Source organism: Balaenoptera musculus, chromosome 13, assembly GCF_009873245.2.
Source record: "Balaenoptera musculus isolate JJ_BM4_2016_0621 chromosome 13, mBalMus1.pri.v3, whole genome shotgun sequence".
Classification (NCBI taxonomy): domain Eukaryota; kingdom Metazoa; phylum Chordata; class Mammalia; order Artiodactyla; family Balaenopteridae; genus Balaenoptera; species Balaenoptera musculus.
Window position 1 is genome coordinate 2,049,932 of NC_045797.1, and position 24,531 is coordinate 2,074,462.

Consider the following 24,531-nt stretch of genomic DNA (forward strand, 5'->3'; position numbering starts at 1 on the left):
ACTAAATCAGGGTGGGCGAGGCGAGTGGTGGTACACAAGCTTGAGGAAACTGTGGATCTTTAAGGCTGAGAGTCAGTGTTTACAGACAAAATGTAACCTGCAGTATTTAATTTAGCTAGTGTTTTTTCCTAGACATGGAAGCTTTAAGTATTTCCCTGCTGAAAGCAATTTTACTAATTTTGTTTGTTCTTTTCCTATTATGAAGCATGCCATCTATTTTCTTCCTCCACAGTGTTTACATATTGTTAAAATCATTGCATATAAGGTAAAACCTCAAACAATGAAAAGGCTCATGGTTTAGGCTGTGGATTCCAGTTTAAAAAGATCTGCTGCTTAACTGAAGATTAAAATCAAAAGACTCTTGTTTTCACCTTGTGGGTTGAAACTAGTTTTACAAGTGAAGGTTCTAGATAGATGGGTCTACGTAATTGACATTATATCTGTCCTTTAGCTTAGGTCCAAGACACGGTTTTCCACTTAAAAGATGAGACCTTAACAACTGCAGGAAAGGCAGGTGGATTTTGAATATTACCTCACTGTCCAAGGAGCTAGATCAAATGACACTCGGGTTTGCCAGTCACTCGTTTTCGAGAGTGTAGGTTTACTGCTAATAGCATTTTCTTTCCTCAGACCTTTCAGCTGCTTCAGAAGATAACTTCACTGTTGCCCTTCCTATAACCCTAAGTCAGCCTAGTCCAGGTTCATGATGTGGAAACAAACAGCGCTAAATCTCTGTGGCTTAGCACTTCAGAGCTCATTTCTTGTTCATCCAAAGTCTTTTACTGTCCAAAGGCAGGTGAGGCTTAGGGATCAAAAGACTTTGTCGGACTCGCAGCCCTGCCATCTTCATACAGGGTCCCGCACCTGTCGTGCCACCGACAGGGAGACAAGAGATTGAAGAACAGCACGTGGGCTTTTCACTGCTGTGGGCTGGGAAGTGAGTTACTCACCACCATCAACTCTGTGTATAAATCCGTGGCCCACCCAACTACAAGATGCTGAGAGGCGTACTTTTCTGTGTTATCATCAGGAAGGATGTGGAAGCAGACTTGGGGTACCATCTCTTCCGAATCAGTCTCTTTAAACATTGTGAGGAGAAGTAAATGCCTTTTGTTGAGAAGGTCTGAGACCTTGACAAATTATATATATATATATGATATAATTATCTATAACAACAGAATATATAATATGAAATATGTATTTCAGGGTGCTCTGGAAAAAAAAGAGGGGGTTCCACTGCCAAAGAGGTTGAAGAGCACTGAATTCTGCCTTGCACACTTGGTTATTCACAAAACACTTTGATGTATAAAATGATGACCAAAAGCCTTTAGAGGGACTTGCAGTTATGGGGGCACGAAGATGTCCACAGTTCCTCTCTGGAAAAACACATGTAAAACTGGACAGAATTGTCTGAAATATCCATTTCAGGGTACCGGAAACCAAAGGCAGACAACAAACTTAGAAGCATTCTTGGAAAAAGTGCTAGACTTCTGAGTAGGAGTCTGGCCTTTCTGCCCAGGGCTGCTCTCAGACTCTCAGAACAGCAGCTTTGTTGTCAGAATGTACACTCTTGGGGTTTGGGGGAGCTGGGGGAAAAGCCCCTGTGATTGCTGGCGGAAAGTGGTGGGCTCAGTGGGGGATGAAGGAGGGCGGCGGAGACCGTCCATGTCCAAACTTCACGCAGCTCCCCCAAGCTCTTCTCGTGACTAGGCCTCATCCTTGGGTCTTGTCCTCAGGCCTGCACAGCCCTATTTTCGCCAGAATCCTTCGAAGTCAGGTTAGCACGAATCCCCTGCCTCCCATTTCTAATCACCCTCAACATCTGATCAAGTTTCTATTTGCTGCCATCTCTCGGATGACATCTGACCACACTGGCCTGCCCTCAGAAAGAACTGTGTTAACTCAGTTTAGCAAAAGCTTCCCCGACCCTTGATGTCTCCTCTTAGTAATTTTCCAGCCACCGAGCTGCGTCACCTGCTCCTTGGTCATAAATCTCCTCTTGTCCTTGCTGTGTTTGGAATCGAGCCCGGTTCTATACTGAGGGCTCTTTTCCCCCATTGCGGCAGTTCCTGAATAACATCTATTTTTACCACTTGGACTACTCTCCAGCTCTGGTTTCTTAGCAAAGGAAAACCTGCAGCTTTAATAGCCTGAGATTGGAGACCCAATTAGGGCAAGCAGCAGACCCATGAGAAATTTAACAAAGAGATTCCAGAAATGAGAGAGCTATAGAAGGACTGAGATGAGCCCTCTCCACATCCCTGAGTGACTGGAAAACTACTCAGCGTGGAAAAGACCCAAGAGAGCCTGACAAAAAGTGAAACCGGAGGTATAGCTGCAACTTACAAAGCATTCTCCAACCCACACATGGGTCCCTCAGAGAGGGTGTGAGCCTTACAGGCTCGAGGCCTGAAGCACTGTTGACTACAGAGCTATGTAGACACAGGAGCAGCGCTTAGGAAAGGCAGGCAAAACAATATAAGAACAAACATTTAGTAGAGACATCGCCTGTACACCACAGGGGTGACAGATTCCAGGGTTTAAGTCCAGGCAATGATAAACAAGAATCACAATCTAAAGAAAAATAGAACAGAATCTAGAATTGCTATAATACATGAACTAAAATGTCCAGTTTCCGTTTAAAATTTTACTAGACTGAAAAGAGAATAGGAAAGTATGACTCATACTCAGGGGAAAAAAAAAGGCAATATAAACAGACTGGACGGGCCCATATTTTGGATTTAGTAGACAAAGACTCCAAAGCACCTAGTATAAATATGTTCAAAAAATTAAAAGAAAATATAACAACGACTCAACAAATAGACAATCTCAATAGTGAAATAGAAATTATTAACAAAATTAAAAATTAATTATAAAGTTGTAAATAATTAAAAAATGAACAAAAATCACCAGCTGGGCTTAGCAGCAGGTTTCAGATGGCAGAAAGGCGAATTAGTGAATTAAAAGATTGAGCAACAGAAACTATCCAATCTGAAGAACAGAGAGAAAAAAGATTGAAAAAAAAATGAACAGTCTTAGCAATATATAAGGCAAAATCAAGTGTACTAGGAGAGAAGAGGGAGAAAAAATAATTGCTGAAAACTTCACAACTTAATCAAAACCATTAATCTGTAGACTCAAGATGCTCAGCAACCCTCAAATAGGAAAAACACAAAGAGATCCCCAGCTAGACCTACAGACATACAGTTGTAAGCAAAAGAATATGAGAAATTTTGAAAACAGCCAAAGAAAACAACATATAATGAACCATTGATAAGATTAACATCTGTCTTCCCATCAGAAACAGTGCAAGCCAGAAGGCCATGGAATTGCATATCCAAAGTGCCAGAAGTCAGCTGCAGACCAAGAATTCTATATGCAGTGAAATCCTTCTTCACAAATAAAGGTGAAATTAAGACATTCCCAAATAAACAAAAGCTGAGCCCTGATCTACAAGAATATTTTTTAAAAGTCCTTCAGGATAAAAGGACATTGATTCATAGGAACGCACAGAGCACACCAGAAATGGTAAATATGTGGGCAAATATAAGACTTTATTTCTTAATTTCTTTAATAAATGTAAGATTGTTTAAAGCAGTAATTGTAACATTGCATTGTTGAGTTTATACCATACATAGATACAATATATATGATGATAATAGCCAAAAAGAAGTGGGGGCAGGTAGAATGAAGTTATTCTGGAGCGCAGTTACTACATTTTACTGGAATTAAATCAGTAGTAACCTGAAGAATACTGTGATACACTGAAGATGCATACTGCAATTCCAAGAACTACCACTAAGAATAAATAAGTAATCAAAAATACAGCTAAAAATAAAATGGTACACCTAAAAATATTTGTTTAACACAAAAGAAGAAAGTAAAAGGGAACAGATGCTTTGTACTATCTTTGTAACTTTTCTGTAAATCTGAAACTATTCTAACATAAAATTTTTATATCAAAAGATAGGCAGAGGGCAGAAGACCTAAATAGACATTTCTCCAAAGAAGATATACAGATTGCCAACAAACACATGAAAGAATGCTCAACATCATTAATCATTAGAGAAATGCAAATCAAAACTACAATGAGATATCATCTCACACCGGTCAGAATGGCCATCATCAAATCTACAAACAACAAATGCTGGAGAGGGTGTGAAGAAAAGGGAACCCTCTTGCACTGTTGGTGGGAATGTAATTTGATACAGCCACTATGGAGAATAGTATGGAGGTTCCTTAAAAAACTAAAAATACAACTACCATACGACCCAGCAATCCCACTACTGGGCATATACCCTGAGAAAACCATAATTCAAAAAGAGTCATGTACCAAAATGTTCATTGCAGCTCTATTTACAATAACCAGGACATGGAAGCAACCTAAGTGTCCATCAACAGATGAATGGATAAAGAAGATGTGGCACATATATACAATGGAATACTACTCAGCCATAAAAAGGAACAAAACTGAGTTATTTGTAGTGAGGTGGATGGACCTAGAGACTGTCATACAGAGTGAAGTAAGTCAGAAAGAGAAAAACAAATACTGTATGCTAACACATATATATGGAATCTAAAAGAAAAAAAATAGTCAGAAGAACCTAGGGGCAAGACAGGAATAAAGATGCAGACCTACTAGAGAATGGACTTGAGGATACGGGGAGGGGGAAGGGTAAGCTGGGACAAAGTGAGACAGTGGCATGGACATATATACACTACCAAATGTAAAACAGATAGCTAGTGGGAAGCAGCCACATAGCACAGGGAGATCAGCTTGGTGCTTTGTGACCACCTAGAGGGGTGGGATAGGGAGGGTGGGAGGGATATGCAAGAGGGAAGAGATATGGGGACATATGTATATGTATAACTGATTCACTTTGTTATAAAGCAGTAACTAACACACCATTGTAAAGCAATTATACTCCAATAAAGATGTTAAAAAAAAAAAGATAAGCACAGGAGAACAACTAACATGAGATACATAGAAAGTAAATGACAAAACAGTAGGTATAAGTCCAGCTTCATCATTAAAACATTCAATAGGCATGGACAAAACAGTCTAGTCAAAAGACAGATTATCAGAATGGATAAAAAATGGAAGACTCAACGATAGGTTGTCTTCAAGAGACACATTTTATACTTAAACACTCAATTAGACTGAAATAAAAGGATAGAAAAAGGTATACAAGGAAACATTAACCATAAGAGAGCTGGGGAGGCCATATTAATATCAGACAAAATCGAATCAAGAAAAGTAATATTACTAGAGACAAAGAGGAACATTTCCTAATGATAGAGTCAATACATCAAGAAGAAATAGCAATGATAAATGTATGTGCACCTAACAGAAGAGCCTGAAGTTATATGAAACAAAATTTGAATGAATTGAAAAAAGAAATCAATTCAACATTTATAGTTGGAGATTCCTATATTCTTCTCTCAGTGATTGATAGAACAGTTAAATGGAAAAAGCAGTAAGGATATAGAAGACTTGACCACCCTGTAAATCAAACTGACCTAATTTATATATATTCTCTACTGGCATGTCTATAATACTCCACTAAACAACAGAAGAATACATCCTCTTCTCAAATGCACATGAAACATTCTATAGGATAGACCATATGTTAAATCAGAAAGGAGTGTCAAGGAAAAAGGACTGAAATCATACAAAGTATGTTCTCCAACTAAAAGAAAATTAAATTAGAAATCAATAACAGAAAAAAACTCACCAAACCAGCAATAGAAGGGAACTTCTGTAACCTAACCCACAAATATTAGAAAGCTAAACAACATATTTTAAATAATCCATGGGCCAGAGTAAATTACCAGGGATATTAGAAAATTTCTCAAACTGAAAAAAATGAAAATACAATGTATCAACTTCTACTGGTTAAAGTTTTATACTTAAATGCCTATATTCACAAAGAAGTAAAATCTAAAATCAATAAGCTAAGCTTTGAATTCAAGAAGATAGAAAAGAAGAGAAAAATCAATCATAAAATAAGTAGAATGGAGGAAATATCAAAGCAGAATTCAATGAAATAGAAAGCAGAGAAAGAATAGAGAGAATTGATGAAACTAAAAATGAGTTCTTTGTAAAGATTAAAAATGGGACCAACCAGAGGTTGGAAGACTTCGAGTAAAGGTTCAAAAAGTAAATATTAAAAGCTCTGCAGATTATGTATGGTCTCTGTTGAATAGTCTTCTTCTTCTTCGTTTTTGTTGTTTTACAACTCCTTAAAAATGTAAAAACCATTCTTTGTTCCTGAGTTATACAAAAACAGGCCATAGGCCAGATTTGGCCCATGTGCCATGGCTAACCCCTGAGCTATACTGAGCAGGAAAAAAGACACAAACTGACAGAATCAAGAATGATAGAGGAGACATCATTACAGACTTTACAGTAATTAAAAGAATTATAACAGATTATTACGAACAGTTTTATGCTAACATTTTAGACAACTTTGAGGAAAAGGAAAAATTCCTTGAAGGATACAAATTATAAAAACTGACTAAAGAAAAAAGTTTTAAAGTGAATTAGACTTCTATCAAGTAAAATGAATTGAATTAGTCATTTAAAATCTTTCCATAAAGAAAATCCCTGATCCAGGTGGCTCCACTAGTGAACTCTATCAAACATTTAAGAAAGAAATAACACCAATCCTACACAAACTCTTTCAAAAATAGAGAATAATGGACATTTCCCAACTCACTTTATGATGCCAGTATTACTTGGTACCAAAGGCAGACAATGATATGACAAACCACAAGATCCTATTCCTTACGGATATAGATGCAAAATTCTTCTAAAAACTTAGCAAACTGAATCCAGCAACATATGAAAAAGATTATACACTATGACCAAGTGGCATTTATCCCCGGAATGCAAGATTAGTGTAACATTTGAAAATCAGTTAATGTAAGACACCATATTAATAGAATAAAGAACAAACATAATAGATGCAGAAGAGAAAACATTTGACAAAATCCTACATTAATTTATGATAAAAAAAAAAAAAACTCTCACCAAATCAGAATAGAAAGGAATGTCTTTGACCTAATACAGAGTATCTACAAAAAGCCACAGCTAACATCATTCTTGAAGGTGAAAGGCACACTTGTTCCCTAAGATTGGGAACTGGGCAAGGGATGTTCACTCTCACCACTTCTAATCAGCATTGTACTAGAATTTCAATCCAAGGCCATTTATCAAGAAGAAGAAATAAAAGTTACTCAGATTGGAAAGAAAGAAGTAAAACAATCTCTATTTTCAGAGGATGTGATCTTGTATACAGAAATGTTGATGTATATGACTAATAAACTATTAGAACTAATAATTTGGAAGGTTGCAGGGTACAAGAAAATAATTCCATCTTCAATAGCATCAAAAAATAGGAATAAATTTAGATAAAGGGGGCAACACTGCAAACTACAAAACTTTATTGAAAGAATTAAATAAGATCTAAATAAATGGAATGATCCCATGTTCATGGATTAGAAGATTTAATCTGAAGATAGCAATACTCCCCATATTGATTTACAGATTCAATGCAGTCTCTATCAAAATCCTAGCTGTCTTATTTGTAGAAATTGGCAAGCTTATCCTAAAATTCGTATGAAAATTCAAGAGACCCTATATAACTAAAACAATCTTGAGAAAGAAGAAAGAAATTGGAAGATTCTTAACAGTTATGAAACTTACTACAAAACTACAGTAATCAATACTGTGTGGTACTGGCAGACATACAGAGCAATGGAATAGAATCTGGAGTCCAAAAATAAGCCAGTACATTTATAATCAGTTATAATCAACTTATAATCAGTTGATTTTCAACAAAGGTGCCAAGACAATTTGATGGGGAAAGCACAGTATTTTCAACAAATGATACAGGGACAAATGGATATTGACACTCAAACAAATGGAATCGTGCCCCTTCCTCATTTCATACACGAAAACCGACACAGAATGAATCATTAATATAAATATAAAAGCTAAAACTATAAATCTTTTAGAAGAAAACACAGGAGCAGATATCCATGATCTTGTGTTAGGTAAAGCTTTCTTAGATATGACACCAAAAAAATGAGTGACAAAAGAAAAAATAGATAAATTGGACTTTCTCAAATTTAAAAAATTTTCTGCTTCAATGAATACCATCAAAAAAGTGAAAAGACACAGAAATAGGAGAAAAATAGAAAATAGAGAAAAATTAACCCAACTTTAAAAATTGACAAAAGATCTTAATAAACATTTCTCCAAAGAAGATATAGAAATGGCCAATAAGCACAAGAAAAGACACTCAACACCATCTGCCATCACGGAAACTCAAATCAAAATCATATTGAGTCACCACTTTATACCTGTTAGGATGGCTCAATGAAAAAGACAATTATACCAAGCGTTGAGAAGGATGTGGGGAGATAGGAACCCTCATACACAGTCGATGAGAATGTAAAATGGTGCAGCCACTTTGGAAAACAGTCTGGTAGTTCCTCAAAAGGTTAAACATAGAATTACTACACGGCCCAGCAATTCTACACCCAAATTGTTCCCACCCTCAAATATGCCCAAAAGAAATGAAAACATACATCCACATAAAAACGTGTACATGAATATTCATAGCAACATTAATCAATAACAAACAGTGGAAACAACCAAAACTGATGAATTGTTAAGTACATCCACAAAGTGGAATGTTATTCAGCAATAAAAAGAAGTGAAGCATTGACACACGCTACAGCGTGGGTGAAATTTGAAAACATTATGCTCAGTGAAAGAAGCCAGTTACAAAAGACCACATGTGGTATTATTTCATTTGTACGAAATGTCCAGAACAGGCAAATCCAGAGACAGAGCATCTAGTAATGCCTCAGGCTAGGGCGGGGGAACTGGGGTGAAATGGGGAGTGATTCCTAGTACCGCTGCAGTTTCTTTTGGGGGTGATGAAAATATTCTAAAATTGCTTGTGATAATGGTTGTACAACTCTCCGAATATACAAAAAACCACTGAATTGTTAGAAAAGCCCAGTGAGCATGCAGATGCAGTATGTATTTCACACGTGAGCTAGCTGGTGTTGTAGGGTCGAAATACTGAGCCCCCAGGGTGTCCACCACTGCGCTGGGTGATGAAGATAGACACACTTATCCTTCACAGAGCCCGGAGCCCGGCTTAGCACGTCAGGCAGTCAAGTTCAACACTGACAAGTCTCAAAATAGAGAATTTAAATCAGAACAAATTCCATGCTTTCCTTATGCTATATTCTGTCTCCGTCTGTCCACCGACTGGGAAGACATTTCAGAATCCTTCCGACCTCTGAAGTTAACTGTACGAACTGCATGAAACCGAGGTTTCCAGGTGCTGGGATCCACCTACCAGACGGAACTTGTAATAAGCTAGACCTTTGTGTCCAGGTGCGGGAGATTTGTTTCAAGCCCCCAGGGAGTATTCTGGCGTGGTGTTGCTGGGTTTGCTTTATGTATTTTCCTGATTGCATTGACCATAAATTTCCATCAGCTTGTAGGGGTTCCCATTCTTCTCAGCAGGCCACTGATCTATGTCATAAACGGGCCAGCCTCTCCCGCACTCACCAGCCACTGAAAGTACATCCGCTCACAGACACGCCAACAGGCTGGGACCAAACCACAGGTCTTGTCTCCACCAGTTGCTCTTTCCATCTCAGTCTGGAAGATGGTTCCCTCTGATCTGTTCCCTGGTAACCTGATCCCCTCCCTTCTCATCTCCAGGAGCCCCAGCTAGGTCTTCAACAAAAACTCCTGCACCCCTGCCTTCCCATCATTCAGCCACAAGCTTCTTTAGGAAGGGATGTCTCTCTTTATAACGGCTTCCTTGTGAGTTCCTGTACTGAGACTCACACAGCACTTTCTATAAAATGCGCACAGGCAAGGTAACTTTTGGTTCAGCTACCACTATTAGCCAGAGAGTAGCTGGGACTCTGAAAACAGATTTTTCCTGCCATCTATTTCTGGTAAAAGAAAGTAGATTTGTAAAACCCAAAGGATTGTGCCAGGAATTTAAAAAACAAAAAGACTTTGTAAAAACCTTCTGGGATGTGTCCGGGATAAACAGACAGACGTGATCTTTACCTTCACAGTTTCTTTTGGAGTCGAGTGGATGCTTGCCACATTGGCTTGAAATGTCACCCCTAGAGATTCATCTTTTAGTTCCAACACTTTTCCTACTGTGTAAACGTAAATTCTCGAAAGATAGGTAATATATTAAAGTCACATGGTTTTTACTATTGTAGTGTGAATTAGTTGATTGGTGTCTCAGGTGACAGCTCACAACTCCTGAGGACTTGTTTTTGCAAGAGATACAAAGACACGGCCGCCCAGTTTATTACGGAGGCGGGTGGGCAGATCCAGCCGAGCAGTGACGGCGCAGGTGCGGAGTCCGCCGGTGAGCTGGCAGTGCCGGCACCCAGTTGGAGGATACAAGGTGCCTCTCAGGAGAGGGGGCGACGCGAGGAGAAGGGGGGAGAGGCTGCCGGAAGGAAGGAGGAGACGCACCCACCCCAGAACGCACGCGCAGATGCCTGGGGCCACTGGAGTTCTGAGCTCTCCGTGCAATGCTCCATTGCGGAGCTGGCTGGCACGGCAGCCAAAGCTGTCGCGAGGTGTCTGATCCCAGCTCACCGTGGCCCTGTCACTCTGAGAGGCTGCTTCTCAAAGCTGTGAGAGGTTCCTTGAACTCGGCCTGAAGGGTCCTCCAGCTTTCCCACCCTTTCTCCTCACCAGGCCCTACTTACATGTGAGAACTTCCTTCCTGACTCCCCGCTCGGGCTGTAGAGAAGGCTCCCTGGTGCCCGGTTTCTCTCAGGACCCCGCCGCCCTGGCTGCTTGTGCTTCTCCGGTGACCCCTCCCCATGTTAGACCATAAAGGCCTGGAGACAAAGTGATGCTATTCATCTTTACAGCTCCTGCGCCCAGCAGAGAGGAGACCCTCAAAAAATAATAACAAAAACAAATTTCTTAACAAATGAAGTGACTAGTTTACAGTATTATGTTTACAAAAATACAGCCATGAATCAGTATTTCTCTGAGTAAATAAACCACTGAATTTGAGAAAGGTATTCTTTCCCAAGGGCTTTGCCACAATGGGCTCCTTGGGTGGGTAGAGAGCTATTTATGAAAGCAGGGGTTTTCACCTAAATCCTTCAGTCTCCTGGAGCGTTCAAAGCCCCTATACACACACATTCTCAATTTCGCAAGGCAAAATATATCTTTCCCACCTGTGGTTTCATTGACAAATTATTTACAAAGCTAAAAAGGCTTTTTCCTGGGCCTTTGAAGAGGTCCCTTTTGTTCTTTGCCATATGACTGAAAAGCAAGAGCAAATCCACACTGCAGAAATAACTCTGCCGTATACCATGTGGGTCAGATAATGCTCGGTAATTCAGTCATCTGGGCCCTTTCCATGTGAAACTGATCCTGGCTAACAGGGCCAGATGAATTATGGGCTTGGGATTTGGTCTGGCAACACCATAAATCACAAGCAACTAGGCACCCTGAGACTGAATTCCTCCTACGTCTTCGCTGCGAGGGAGGAGGGGTCAACCAACTGGGAGCCATGGACCCTTGAGAAGGCCACGCCGCCTGCTGGGCCCAGGCTCTCCCTGGCTAACGGGGAGGTCCCTGCCCTTAGACCAGCCTTTCCTGTAGGGGAACCCTGCCCTGTCAAGTCTGGGAAAATCAAACCAAACACTAAAAGACTATGGCACTAATAATACAGGGTGAAGGATTTCCAAATCTCCAAGGATAACATCTCATCAGGGATCAGGACTAATTCATCCTTTTTTTGGTGTGATTTTTAAACCTCATTTAACCTTGATAACCTCTTGAATTTGTTTTTATTTAAATAGGTTGAAATGATATAAAAGCAAGTAAATAAATAGGCACATAAACTGGAAAAAAAAATCATTTTGGCTTAGGGATTCCAATACTGTAAAATTTTAATTAAGCACAAACCAACTTACTAGAATTCTAAATTAGCTAGAATTTTTAATATCCCAGTATGTATATATAATCATGTATTATTAATTTTGGTCTGTCCACATCTTTATGTATAATGTTACACTGGCTGAATTTCTACAACCCTTCATTTTGGAAACCTGGGATTCACTGATAAATTTACTATTAGCACCTTTTTCTTTCAAATATTCCATTTAAAAAATAGCTTATATACATATTTAAAAACAGCTTACACATGCTAATTTTTTAAAAATAGCTTATATATACCTCCCTAAGGGAAGTCTGATGGACATAGCCAAGCTTAGGAGGCGTGCAATACCACAGTGCAGTTCTGACAGTAGCCAGGCAAAGTTAGCACACACTTCACGGAGTTAAGGACTTGGTCCCAAAGAAGACTCCCCTCACTTCAGGCACCAGCCACAAGTTCCAGGGTTCCCAAGGCACCCACACTGCTGACCACCAGGCTACAAATCCAGAGGGGCCTCACAACCCTCTCAGGTTCAATAGTTCCCTGGAACGACTCACAGACTTGAGGAAAACACTACACCTATGATTACAGTTTATTATAAGGGATACAAATCAGGACCAGCCAAAAGAAGAGACCCCTGGGGTGAGGTCTGGGAAGGTTCCAGTCGTGGAGCCTCGTAGAATTAATGTGCACTACCCTCCTGGCACATTGATATACGGTTACCAACCAGGAAGCTTAATGGAGATTTAGTGTCCTGAGTTTCTGTTCTGATTTTATTAAGTAGATAACTGATTAAACGACTGGCCACACTCAGTGCCTCCGTGTCTGGACTGGGGCTTCCACGTGAGGGGTACAACCTGGGGAACATGCCAGACACCCCACTGGGCCGTGGGAAAGAACATCAGAACATCGAGTTATATCTATATCGATTTTTCATTTGTTTGGTAGGTTTTACGGCGTGCAGAAGACATTAGTGTAGAAGTACATGCGTAGACATATAATGCGGCGATATGCTCAGACATTTGTAATGATAAGAACTGTGCTCTAAATCAGATGGAGAGCAGTGTTTTAGAGATTGAGGAGGTAACGTCTCTCCAGGCTAAAATCCTACATTTGGTTCCTTCTAACAGACCGTGATGTATTCCCCTCTCTTGATAGATTTACCCCAATACACATTTGTTTTGTTTTGTTTTAATGAGGCCCTCAGACCTTGGGCATAATATCACGCTTTGCGCTGATCTCTTGGTGTTCAATGTTAGTTCTCTAAATTTGAAAACAAATTGTTTTTCTCTCCACTCTGCTGTAACAGCTTCCATGCTGGCAAATGCAGTCAAACCACCTAATCTTTCCGGGAGGGAGGACCAAGATTGCTGGCCTAGGCTACAGAGCACCTCCCTCTCCTCTCTTTCTCTTGTACTGCGGGCGGCAGTCAGCGTCTACGCCCTCTGGACACCTGAGGGAATCACAGAGCTGTCCTCAGGAAGCCGACAGGTGGTGCTGTGGTCCTGTGCTCCGGGTGGAGCCGGGGACGCAGTCAGAGAGCTTGTTCCCAAAGGGAGGACAGAAGGCACCTGTCACCGACCTGCGCGTGTCAGGTAAGGACGCTCTGCTTCACCGTATGATTGTGGAAATAATGGCAATTCTCAAAGGCAGCCCTGAAAGCTGGCGGAGACTGAGGAAACGCTTCCATTTTCCCCCAAACGCAATTTGACAGCAGCTTTCTTTCTGGCTGGAATTCAGGGTTGGAAATCATCAAAGTTCCCAAGGCTGCAGGACACGGCCGGCCACGGTGGGCGGCCCCAGCGCTGGTGACGGTTTCATGGAGTTGCACCTGTCGTGATGACCTGGTAAACGGTCCACGGGGGGCATTGGCTGTCCAGATGGCCCCTGGGATCCATCCTGTCAGCATACCCCCTTCCCAGCCCACCCAGACCCCCAGGTACCCAGAGACACTCCCCGCTGCGGTGCCACCACTAGAATCTCTCCTTCCTCTTGTCACACACCAAAATGTACCTTTCCATGGTCCATTTGTCTCCGGTAACTGCAAAGTATTTGAATGAAGACTCCTAGAAACAAATTTTCCATCGAATTGAAAACCTTTTATCAATTTCAATTTCTCTAAAACTGAAATATCTGGCCAGGCATCGGGGAGGCCAGGTGGGGATATTTAACGGTAGAGGGCACTCGGGTTCCCTTAAAGCCATTGGTTTTCCACCCTGGCTGCACAGAATCACCTGGGAAGACTTCTAAAGTCCTGATGCCGCAGGGGACCCCAGCCCAGGGCCATGTTATGATCTTTGTGGGCCCTTCCTCTGTAGAAAGTATTGAAAATCGTATTTCACAACTGTGTTGGTAGAAAGACAAATATCTTAATGTTGCATATAAAACCTTTCATCTAAAAGTTCTTTTTCTTCTGATTTTAGACAAAATACAAACACTCTGTGGGCCCGTAGAAGTTCTGTGGGCCCCAGGCACCATGCCAGCTGTGCCTGGTGGGTGAGTTGGCCCTGCCAGGAAGGGCGAAAGCAGACTTTTTCGGGTGGAACTAAGGCTTCAGTGTCTTTCCTAACATCCCCTGCCATTCCAGGGAAAAGGCAAGGTAGACGCTCACGCCAACCACCCAGGAAGGAATGCCTACTCGCCGGATGGTGAAAAAGAGACCAGAGAGGTCACCTTCCTCTGGTCCCAACAGACCACAGCCAGCCAAGGTCAGCCTGAAATTCTGGCAGGACAAAGCAACACTAATTCCATCATCATCATGCCTCTGGGATTCTGACCCTCACCTGCCTGATAAGATAGCCTTGAATCTTAGAGTGGAAGAAACAGGAAGACCTGTACACCCATCTCGTTTCTACATCAGAAACAGCCCTGTTGCGGAACTGCCTGGGCCAAGGTCATGGAGAGGGGCTGGAGACAGAACACGCCTCCACATTTCACTGCAGGCCCCAAAGGGCAGCACGTGAGCTGCAGGCCAGGTGTGGGGCAGGACGGAGCAGGGCCCATCATTGTGCCCAGAAGCTTACTGGACCTGGCATCTCACAGATGCCATTTGAGCCGAGTTTTAACAAAGGTTCCTGGGTTGCCATGGAGATGAGTTTGGGGGCTGAGAAGGAACAAAGCGTGGAATTGGAGGGGAGTTCGAGTGTCCTCCAGTGCCACTGACTTAAGTGTTTCCCATTAGGAGTCAGGGCATTAATTAACTGCAAACACCTGAGTCATTTTCTTGGTGCCCTTTCTTGCAAAGGCAGCCAAGCAGCGGAGCTGAGTGCTTAGCTGGAGGAATTCTTTGTGCCTTCTGTGTACACCCCCTGAAAGTAAATACAGTTATCGTCTGCCAAACCTGCATTCGTACAGTTTCCTCACAGCCATCAAATTAAAAATTGGGATTGGTGCACAGGTAAGACAGAGATGGAAATATAGCCCAGAAAGTGAAGGAAAGGACTGTGGGGAAGTAAAGCTGAAACGTTGATGACAATATATGTTTTCCTTGGTGGGGATGTCCTTCTCAACACTGCAATCAACACAGCTTGAAGCAGCCTTTCTGAGCCCATTACTGTTGGCTAGTTATTATGGTTTCTCACCAAATCTATGCCCAGCGAAGTACGGCATAAAAATGTTTTAAAAGCCCTTGATCTATCTTGCATTACTATTTTTAATCACTGCTTAGAGGAAGATTGAAAAGAAATATACCAAAATGTTAACCAGATTTGTGCTCGAGGGATGGGATTGTTTTATGCTTCTTCTTCTCTCATATTTTAAACTTTTTATTTTCAATTAGATTCACAGAAAGTTAGAAAAATAGTACAGAAAGATCCTGTGTATCCTTCACTCAGCTTCCCCCAATGCTTACATCTTACATAATAACTATAATACAATCACCAAAACCAGAAAGTTAACTATTAATCTGACTACAGACCTTATTCAGATTTCACCAGTTTCTACATGCTCTTGTGTGTGTGTTTCTATGCAAATTTATCACATATGTAGATTTGTGTTCTCAAGTTTTTAAAACTTTTTATAATGAAAATGTTCTTGTCTTATTATAAAGAGAAAAGCTTTACTTTTAGACTCTTTTGTGGGAATCTGTCCCAGAAAAAAAAAAAACAACTCTAAATATGTACATTGCTAGGCTCAAAAATATTTCTCGTTAAATCACTTATAAACAAATTTAAACCACTTAAGTGTCCAACTTGATGTAATTGAATGGAATTAACTGGAGTACATTCGCTTACTGGATGTTGTGCAGCCGTATGAACTGTTTACGGAAAAGGATGTGATAACAGGTAGGTGTCATGATGTGGTTAAGTGGAAACAAGCTATAGAACTGTTCAACTGGATGACTGTGGAAAGAGGTCAACACACATGGTGGGGGAATGGGAGGCAGACATACTGAAACCGTTCTTCTCCACTTTTCCTAGATTTTCCAAAATTCCCTTCTTGAGAAGGACTTTCAAATTTTAATGTGCATCACTGGTGACCTTATTAGAATACAGATTCTGATTCAGTGGGCAGGGGTCCAAGCAGCAAGTAGGGGCCTAAGATATGTTTCTAACAAGCTCCCAGGTGATGTCGATACTGTTACTCCATAAGCCACCCTATTCAAACAATGGATTATAAGAAAACGGACCTTTTAGAAATAAAGTGCTTCTTATGTTTAAAACTGGCCTCAAATGCCAAAGCATACCAAAAAAAAAAAAGTCCATCAAAATCTCCAGATTCCACTTGGATTTCAAGTAACAGAAGTGCAGACCTGGCCTCATCCAGCCCTAGATGGTGAGATTATTCCTTTGCTCTGAGTTACCTGATTTTTTTTTTTTTTTTTTTTTTTTTTTGGCCACACCACGCAGCATGCAGGATCTTAGTTCCCCGAACTGGGATCGAACCGGCGCACCCTGCATTGACAACACAGAGTCTTAACTACTGGACCGCCAGGGAAGCCCCCTGAGTTACCTGATTTTACTGAAGGTGGGAGCATAGTTTTCTACAAACTCTTAGCTGTACTTGCTTCAATCCAAAGCTTGAGTCTTGCTGACACACTGCTTCCCGGGGAGACCTTATTTTGTCCCCTTATCATGATGCCTAAGAACCTAGGACCACACAGAAGGCAGGAGAGCAGCGCTCTCGGACCTGACAAACTACCTGTTTGTTCAAGAAAAGTAACTTGAGGAACCCAGACGCCCCTTATCTCTTGGCGGCCTGAACCATGAAGCACTTTATTTTTCTTTTAATCTTTCAGCAGGGGCTGTTTCTGTTCTTTGGTTGCCAAATTAGATTACGGTGCAAAACTTTCTATTTTTAAAACACCGCGGAGTCTTTCTTGGGAGTCAATAAAGCAATATATGATGCCTTTTATTTATTTTGTCATTCATAGATTCCAGGGCTCTTCTATGAATAGATTTGACCTTTATGACATATTCTTATTAAAACACATGCATGTTCTGTGCAGAATATATGGACTGTAAAAAATGTAATCGGAAAATAAACTCCCTAAGCTTACACGAGGGTGTTTTTTGCTTTGCTTTGGTTTAGCCTGGATATAACATGCACACCTCTTTATGAAGTTGCTATCATACTGTATTAACAGTCTTGTAATATCTGCGTTATCTTACTTCATCCTCAGAGTAGCCCTGGGAGGAAGCAGGGCAGATGTTCCTAATTCCAGGTCACTGGATTGGCTCACCGCAGTGGTTATTCCACAGCGGTTCCCAGAGCTGTCGAGACTGCTCCTTCTAGGACCTGGTCTGGCACCTCTACGGGGGCACTGCCTGAAGGCCACTCACAGCCCAAACTGCTCCACAAATATATCGATGAAATAGACTCGGAGAAAGGGAAAGTTACTCCTAAATACTAGTTGGATGAAATGGAATTTATGGAGAACTGCCATCTTGGAAGAGGTGTCTGCAGTGAACCACATTGTTTCCATCTGTTACTGAGTCCAAGCTCGTCCTGCTCACCACACGACAGGCCAGTAAATTGAGAGACCGGTTGCTGGGGCAAAGAATAGCGACTTCCTTCGGAGAGCCCCCAAACCCAGAAGACGGTGGGCTCGTGCCCCAAGGAGCCGTCTTACCTGCGTCAGCGGTCAGGCTCCTTTTATACCAAAAGGGGCGGGACTAAAGCCAAGCACTTCCTGGTTCCCGGCAGCCTCCGGAGGGGACGTGTTAATTTCTCCCTCGTGCAGGCATTCACAGGTGGGCCTGCTCAGGAGGTTCCCTGGGGGCTAAACACAGGTGTTTGAGCTGAATGCTCATTACCTGGGAGGCAGGGCTCCCAGAGATGGGCCGTTATGTAGAGTTCAAGCTTATAGGCAGCACCCCTTTAGTGATTAACTGCTAATAGGATACAGAGGTTCTTCTCGATGCCAATTACCCACGGTCAACGTCCATTCCACAGTCTTGTGGGAAAAGGCACAAAGACTGCCCCGGCTATTTCCTAATGAACGGGGGCGATGAGTATTCTTTAGAATCTTTAGTTGGTAGTAAACATTCCCCATGTTTGAAGGCAGAAATTCAAGATAAAACACAAACAGCACTTACAAGTGCTAGCCTTCACAGAAGCAAACGAACCAGTTCACAAGTCGGGTCAAAGTCCAACAACTCCTTCCTCTCTCCAACAGGGTATACCCCACTCCAATACGAAACAAACTGGCTTATTCCAGAGAAAAAGCCCCAAACGGAGAGGAATAAAGTTGCCGGCTGTACACGCCAGAGCCACTTACCCTACCGTACGCAGCCCGTCGGCTCCCAAAGGTCGATTCCTTCCTTCCACTGCCAAGCGCTGGGGCGGCCGGTGCTGCTTCAGAGAACTTTGAAGGGCAGGTCCTCAGGACAGGGGGTCCCGGCAGCTGCTAGGGTCTCACCCCAGAATTCCCCAACCAGGGCGGGCAGGCCACGCACGAGCAGCAAGGCTCCTGGGTGGCTTCATCAAAATCTGTTACTAAGTCCAAGCTTGTACTGCTCGCCACACGACAAGCGAATAAATCGAGAGGCGAGTTGCTGGGGCAAAGAGTGACTATCTGGGAAGCCAGCAGAGCAAGACGGCGGACCGGAAGCCCAAAGAACCATCTTGCTGAGTTCGAATTCAGGCTCCTTTTATACTACAAGGGGCGGGACTAAAGCCCAGCACTTCCTGGTTCCCGGCAGCCTCCGGAGGGGACGTGTTAATTTCTCCCTCGTGCAGGCATTCACAGGTGGGCCTGCTCAGGAGGTTCCCTGGGAGCTAAACACAGGTGTTTGAGCTGAATGCTCATTACCTGGGAGGCAGGGCTCCCAGAGATGGGCCGTTATGTAGAGTTCAAGCTTATAGGCAGCACCCCTTTAGTGATTAACTGGTAATAGGATACAAAGGTTCTTCCCTATTACACACCCAGCCTAGATAATGACACTAATCAGAAGTGTATTAAAACCAAGTCTCTAATAAACAGATTGTGGTCTTTGTACACAGCGGAGTTCTATAGTCTAAGGAGAACAAATGCTCTCCAACCACATGCAACAGTATGAATGAATGCATCTGTAAACATAATGTGCAGTGAAAGAAGCTATGCACAAAAGAATACACCTTGCATGGTGACATTTATATAAAGTGCAAACACAGACAAAAGGAATGGAATCCATGGTGTCAGAGGTCAGGAGAGGGTTCCCACTGGGAGCGTGGTGACTGGAAGTGGCAGGGGACAGGATTCTGGAAGCACTGGTAACATTTTGCTGTTGTTGTTGTTGCTGTAGAAAACAGACTTTTAAAAAAACACTTAATTGAGTTATGATTGACACACAAAAATCTATTTGTATTTAACGTATAAAACTTGGTGAGTTTGGACGTAAGTATGCACCTATGAAACTATCACCTCCATCTATCCCATAAACACATACATCACCTACAAAAGCTTCCTGCTGCCCTCTTTATTATTATTCTTTGTGTGTGTATATATATGCTAAGAGCACTTAACATAAGACCTACCCTCTTAGCAAATGTTTAAGTATACGATACAGTATTACAAACTAGGGGCACTGGGCTGGACAATATATCTCTAGAATTTACTCATTTTGTATAACTGAAACTTTGTACCCTGTGATAATACCTCCTCGTCCTCCCATCCCCCCAGCCCCTGGCAATCACCATTCTACTCTCTGCTTCTGTGAGTCTGACTTTTTTAGATTCCATGATCACGGAGTGTCTGTCCTTCTGTGTTCGACTTATTTCACTTAGTATCATGTTCTCCAGGTTCATCCATGCTGTCACATGTGGCAGGATCTTTTTCCTTTTTAAGGCTGAATAATATTCAACTAAATGTATATATATGCAACCGTACATTTTTCTTAATCCATTTATTCATCAATAGACACTTAGGTTGCTTCCATGCCTTGGATATTGTGAATAACGCTGCCGTAAACATGGGAGCAGAGATACCTGAGATCCTAATTTCAATTTTTTGGATACATACCCAGAAGTGGGATTGCTGATTGTATGGTGGCTCTATTTTAAGTTTTTTTGAGGACTCTCCATGCTGTTTTCCACAGTGTCTGCACCAATTTACATTCCCACCGATAGTGCACGAGGGTTCCCTTCCCCGCAAGTCCCCCCTCAGCAGCACTTGCTATTCTTGTCTTTTTGATAATAGCCATTCTGACAGGTGTGAGGTGATACCTTACCATGGTTCTGATTTGTGTTTCCCTGGTGATTAGTGATGTTGAGCATCTTTTCATTTACCTGTTGGCCATCTGTATGCTCAAGGGCACAGTTCCACACCCTGGGCTTTAAAAAAATCTGGTTATTTGAGGATTTTATGTTGTTGAGTTTGGGGAGCTCCCTATATACATTGGATATTAACCCTTTGTCAAATATATGGTGTGCAAATATTTTCTCCCATTCTGTCAGTTGCCTTTCATTTTGTTGATTTTTTTCCCCTTTGCAGCAGCTTTTCAGTTTGTTGTTTCCCACTTGTCTATTTTTGCTTTTGTTGCCTGTGCTTTGGGTGTCATATCAAAGAAATCATTGCCAAGACTGATGTTGAGGTGCTTTTCCCTTATGTTTCTTATTAGAGTTTTATGGTTTCAGGTCTTACATTTAAGTTGTTAATCCATTTTGAGTTAATTTTTGTGCCTGGTGTAAGATAAGATTGCAATTTCATTCTTTTTTATGTTGACATGCAGTTTTCCCAACACCATTTATTGAAGAGACTATCTTTTCCCCATTGTGTATTCTTGGTGCCTTTGTTCAGATCAGTTGACAAAAGACTTTGAGACCAAAGAGAAATGTAAAGACTCTGAGTAATATTGTTTCATGATATGGGAGAGAAAAGAGACAATATTTCTTAATTAAAATGTGATTTTTCAATATTTCTCATTATCAGGTTAACTGGCACGTATTATAAGACTCCCGAATATGTCACCCGTGTTGCTAGAAATTCACATATTCAGATGGGCCATCCACTTTTCCGTGGGGTTTTCTCTTTGGGAAGGTGGCAGCTCTCTCTAAAAATAGGGTGGCACATCTTGCTTCTTGATCTGGAGAAACACTGGAGTATTCTGGAAAACCTTTGAGCTGCACGCTTCCCCTGAGTGCACGTTTCTGTGTATTCTATTTCACTGAAGAAGTTTTAAAAGCCTGTTGTTGGCACTGAGAATTGAAGGGCGGTAGGGTTACCTCTGTCTCTGCAGCCCTCACACCCCTGCCACGCGAAGCCCTCTGACCTCACGGACCCAAGAGCTGCCAGCTTACTCCCTGGGGACTCAGTGGGGACTTGTAAACCCAGTGGAGCCCTTTCTTGAATCTCCAGGATGGCAGACCAGCTGTTTCACCTCTTAAAACACTGACCATTGGGCTGCTTCATCCTGGCTTCTGACTGTGGCCCAGAGCCGTACCCCCCTCGCCTCCCCCCTGGGGTGATGGAAGATGCTGCCTGGCCCTGACCAGCCTGGGTTCGGGGGATGCCGGGTCCTCTGCTGAGGGCGCATCTGTGCCGTCCCAAGCTGGTCTGCCCACAGGAGACCAAGAATCTGTCCCTTTGCTCACTGCTCCTCGGTCCATGGAAGTGGGGATCATTCTCCTGCTTTTATTCTTTCAGGCCTCAAACATCTGAGCCTAGCTGGGCAGGGCCAGGGGCGGGCCTGACGGCACAGAGGGGAGAGCTGCTGTCCGTCTGGTGAGAATTTGGCCCATGTGAGTTTTGATTAACATCCCTCGGAGTGAAAGGAAAGCTGGAGCTTGCTGGCAGGTTTTATCTGGACACTGTCGGTTTTGCTAGGGAGGATGGCGGCTGCCTTGGGGACCTGTGTGGGTTCCTCCTGACCCCTCGGAGGCTGGAGGCCCTCCCTGCTGTTTCCCTGCATCTTCCCACCCTCTCCCACCCCCCTGTCGTAGCAGCCGCTCAAGGGCACAGTTCCACACCTGAGCTCTGCAAGGTGGTGCTCTGAAGGGCTGGGGCCTTGCATAACGGTCCATATTCAGAAGGCATCCCCCTGGCTGGGAAGTGGTGGCAGCAGAGACAAGCCTTGCTCTGCTTTATAGCCTAAGGGCAGATTGTCTGGAAGTCTTCACTCTTTGGGAGGATGCAGCTTAAGTCGTTTGGAGCAAATTTTTCCAGGTGGTGTGAAAGAAGCATTTATTGGAGCTGCGAGTGGAAACAAAGGGCAGGGCTCTCACGGGACAGGAGGTGTTTGTCAACGAGGTGGAGAGTGAAGTCAGGAGCTCTGCAATGTCTTCCAAGTCTAACATCCCCTGTTTGTAGTCTCTGTTTCTAAATAAGGGAAAATATGACCAAAAGTTCCGAAGGATAACTCATCCTTCACTCATCCAATTCACTGAGGACTGTCCATGGAGAGGAAAAATTAAAAGTGAATAAAGGAAGCTGAAAATGTTTAAAGGTAGAGTTGACAATTCTAAAACCTAAGAAATTGTTTTAAGAGATGAATTCAAACTAAGTAGGAGTTGACAGGCAGAGAAGCCGCACAGAACTAAGACCACTGAGTGAGTGCAGTCCCAAGGACACGAGAAGCATAAAGAAGTCAGGTGCAGGAGAGCCTGTGCAGGGCTATTTGGTGTCTCCATGAATTTATCAGGATCTGCTCTGTCATTCCCAGGCCTGTCCCATCCTCCTGGTCCAGGAGGGAGTGAAGCTTGAGCCACTTCAGCCGACATCTAGGAAGAGAGAACTCTGGCTTCAAGGAAAGCGATTTCCTGTGAGTGCCTTGGGCAGGTCTGATTGCATCTCATTACCTAGAACATCTGTATGTGACCTCTGTAGCTGCAAGAGAAGCCGGAATGCCTTTTGGTTGGGCAGGAATGCGGATTTTGTTATTTTGAGAGAAGGGAAGAATGGCTATTTCTGTCTGCCTCTACAGAGGGTAATATATAAAACTCGGGATACACAAAACAGGTAAGAGAGGTGATGAATCGCTCTACATGTGACATTTTGTTTTCCCTCCATAGCAAAAGCCGTGCCCCTCAGCTCAGCATCCGAGAACCTTCCTGACAGTCCCTCCTCCTCCCCCTCCACACTCACCTCCTCGTCACACCCCAGGCAGCCCTGCGCTTCTGCTACACGAGGGACCTCTGAGTTCTGAGCCTCTGCTCGCTTCATCCCAGCTTGAAGTTCAATTCACACACGAGGGGCCGTGCTAAAACCACTGTGTTAAACTAAGTGGGCAAAGCAAGAGCAGCCTCTGGGAGGGAAGCTCGTGGACACACACATGCACAGACACACAAGCACACACGAGTCAATGACTCCCCCAGAAAGGAGAGCCCCCTGTGCACAGATTAGAAACGGGATGAAGAGCCAGTGGGCTGGAAGCACAGCAGGTGCACACAGCCCGTAGCCTGTGGGATCTGATGCCATCTCCAGGGAGACAGGGTCGGAATTGAGTTGAACTGGACGACACCCAACTGGGGTCACAGAGAATGGCTGGGTGTGGGGAAAAAACCCATGTTGGAACTGGGTGCAGAATCCTTAGCCCCCAAAGGATTTATTTAGTTTATCAGCACTAGTTGAACCCTCCAGCCTGACAGCAGCTCTGGGCGACTAAAGATCCATGTCTGGGAGATGTGACCAGGCACCAGCAGGTCCCCACAGGCTTGCTCCGTGTCCCTCTCGGACCGCAGCCAGCGGCGGATTTCTGGGTGGAGAGCGACGCAGCGGGGACACAGTAGGGCCACCACCAGCACATGTGTCACCAGGAAGGCGGGTGCACAGAATTCTGCGCTGCTGAATGAGGGTGGGTTTAGAGGGTTTTCACTCTGCCCTTAGCTGAGCTGAGCTCTGGCCTCTTAGCGTAGAGCTGGGGCAGAGGAGAAACATAGGAACTTAGCAAAATGTTTCAAACAATGGTCCTTCCAAAACTCTCCTCATTTGCTTCCATTAAACTGGACCTTACTATTTATATGAGACCTGGATGTAAGTACATTGCTTTTTGTCAGCTGTTAACCATATGAAATGATTCAGAGTCAACTTAGAGTTGAATAAAAGCTAATATTCTAAGTACCACTTAATATCTTAGTTATATGAAAAATTTTCAATAAAAAATGAGATCCAGTGGGGAGGAAAGCCTAGGCCTGCTTGAGGTGACATGAAATA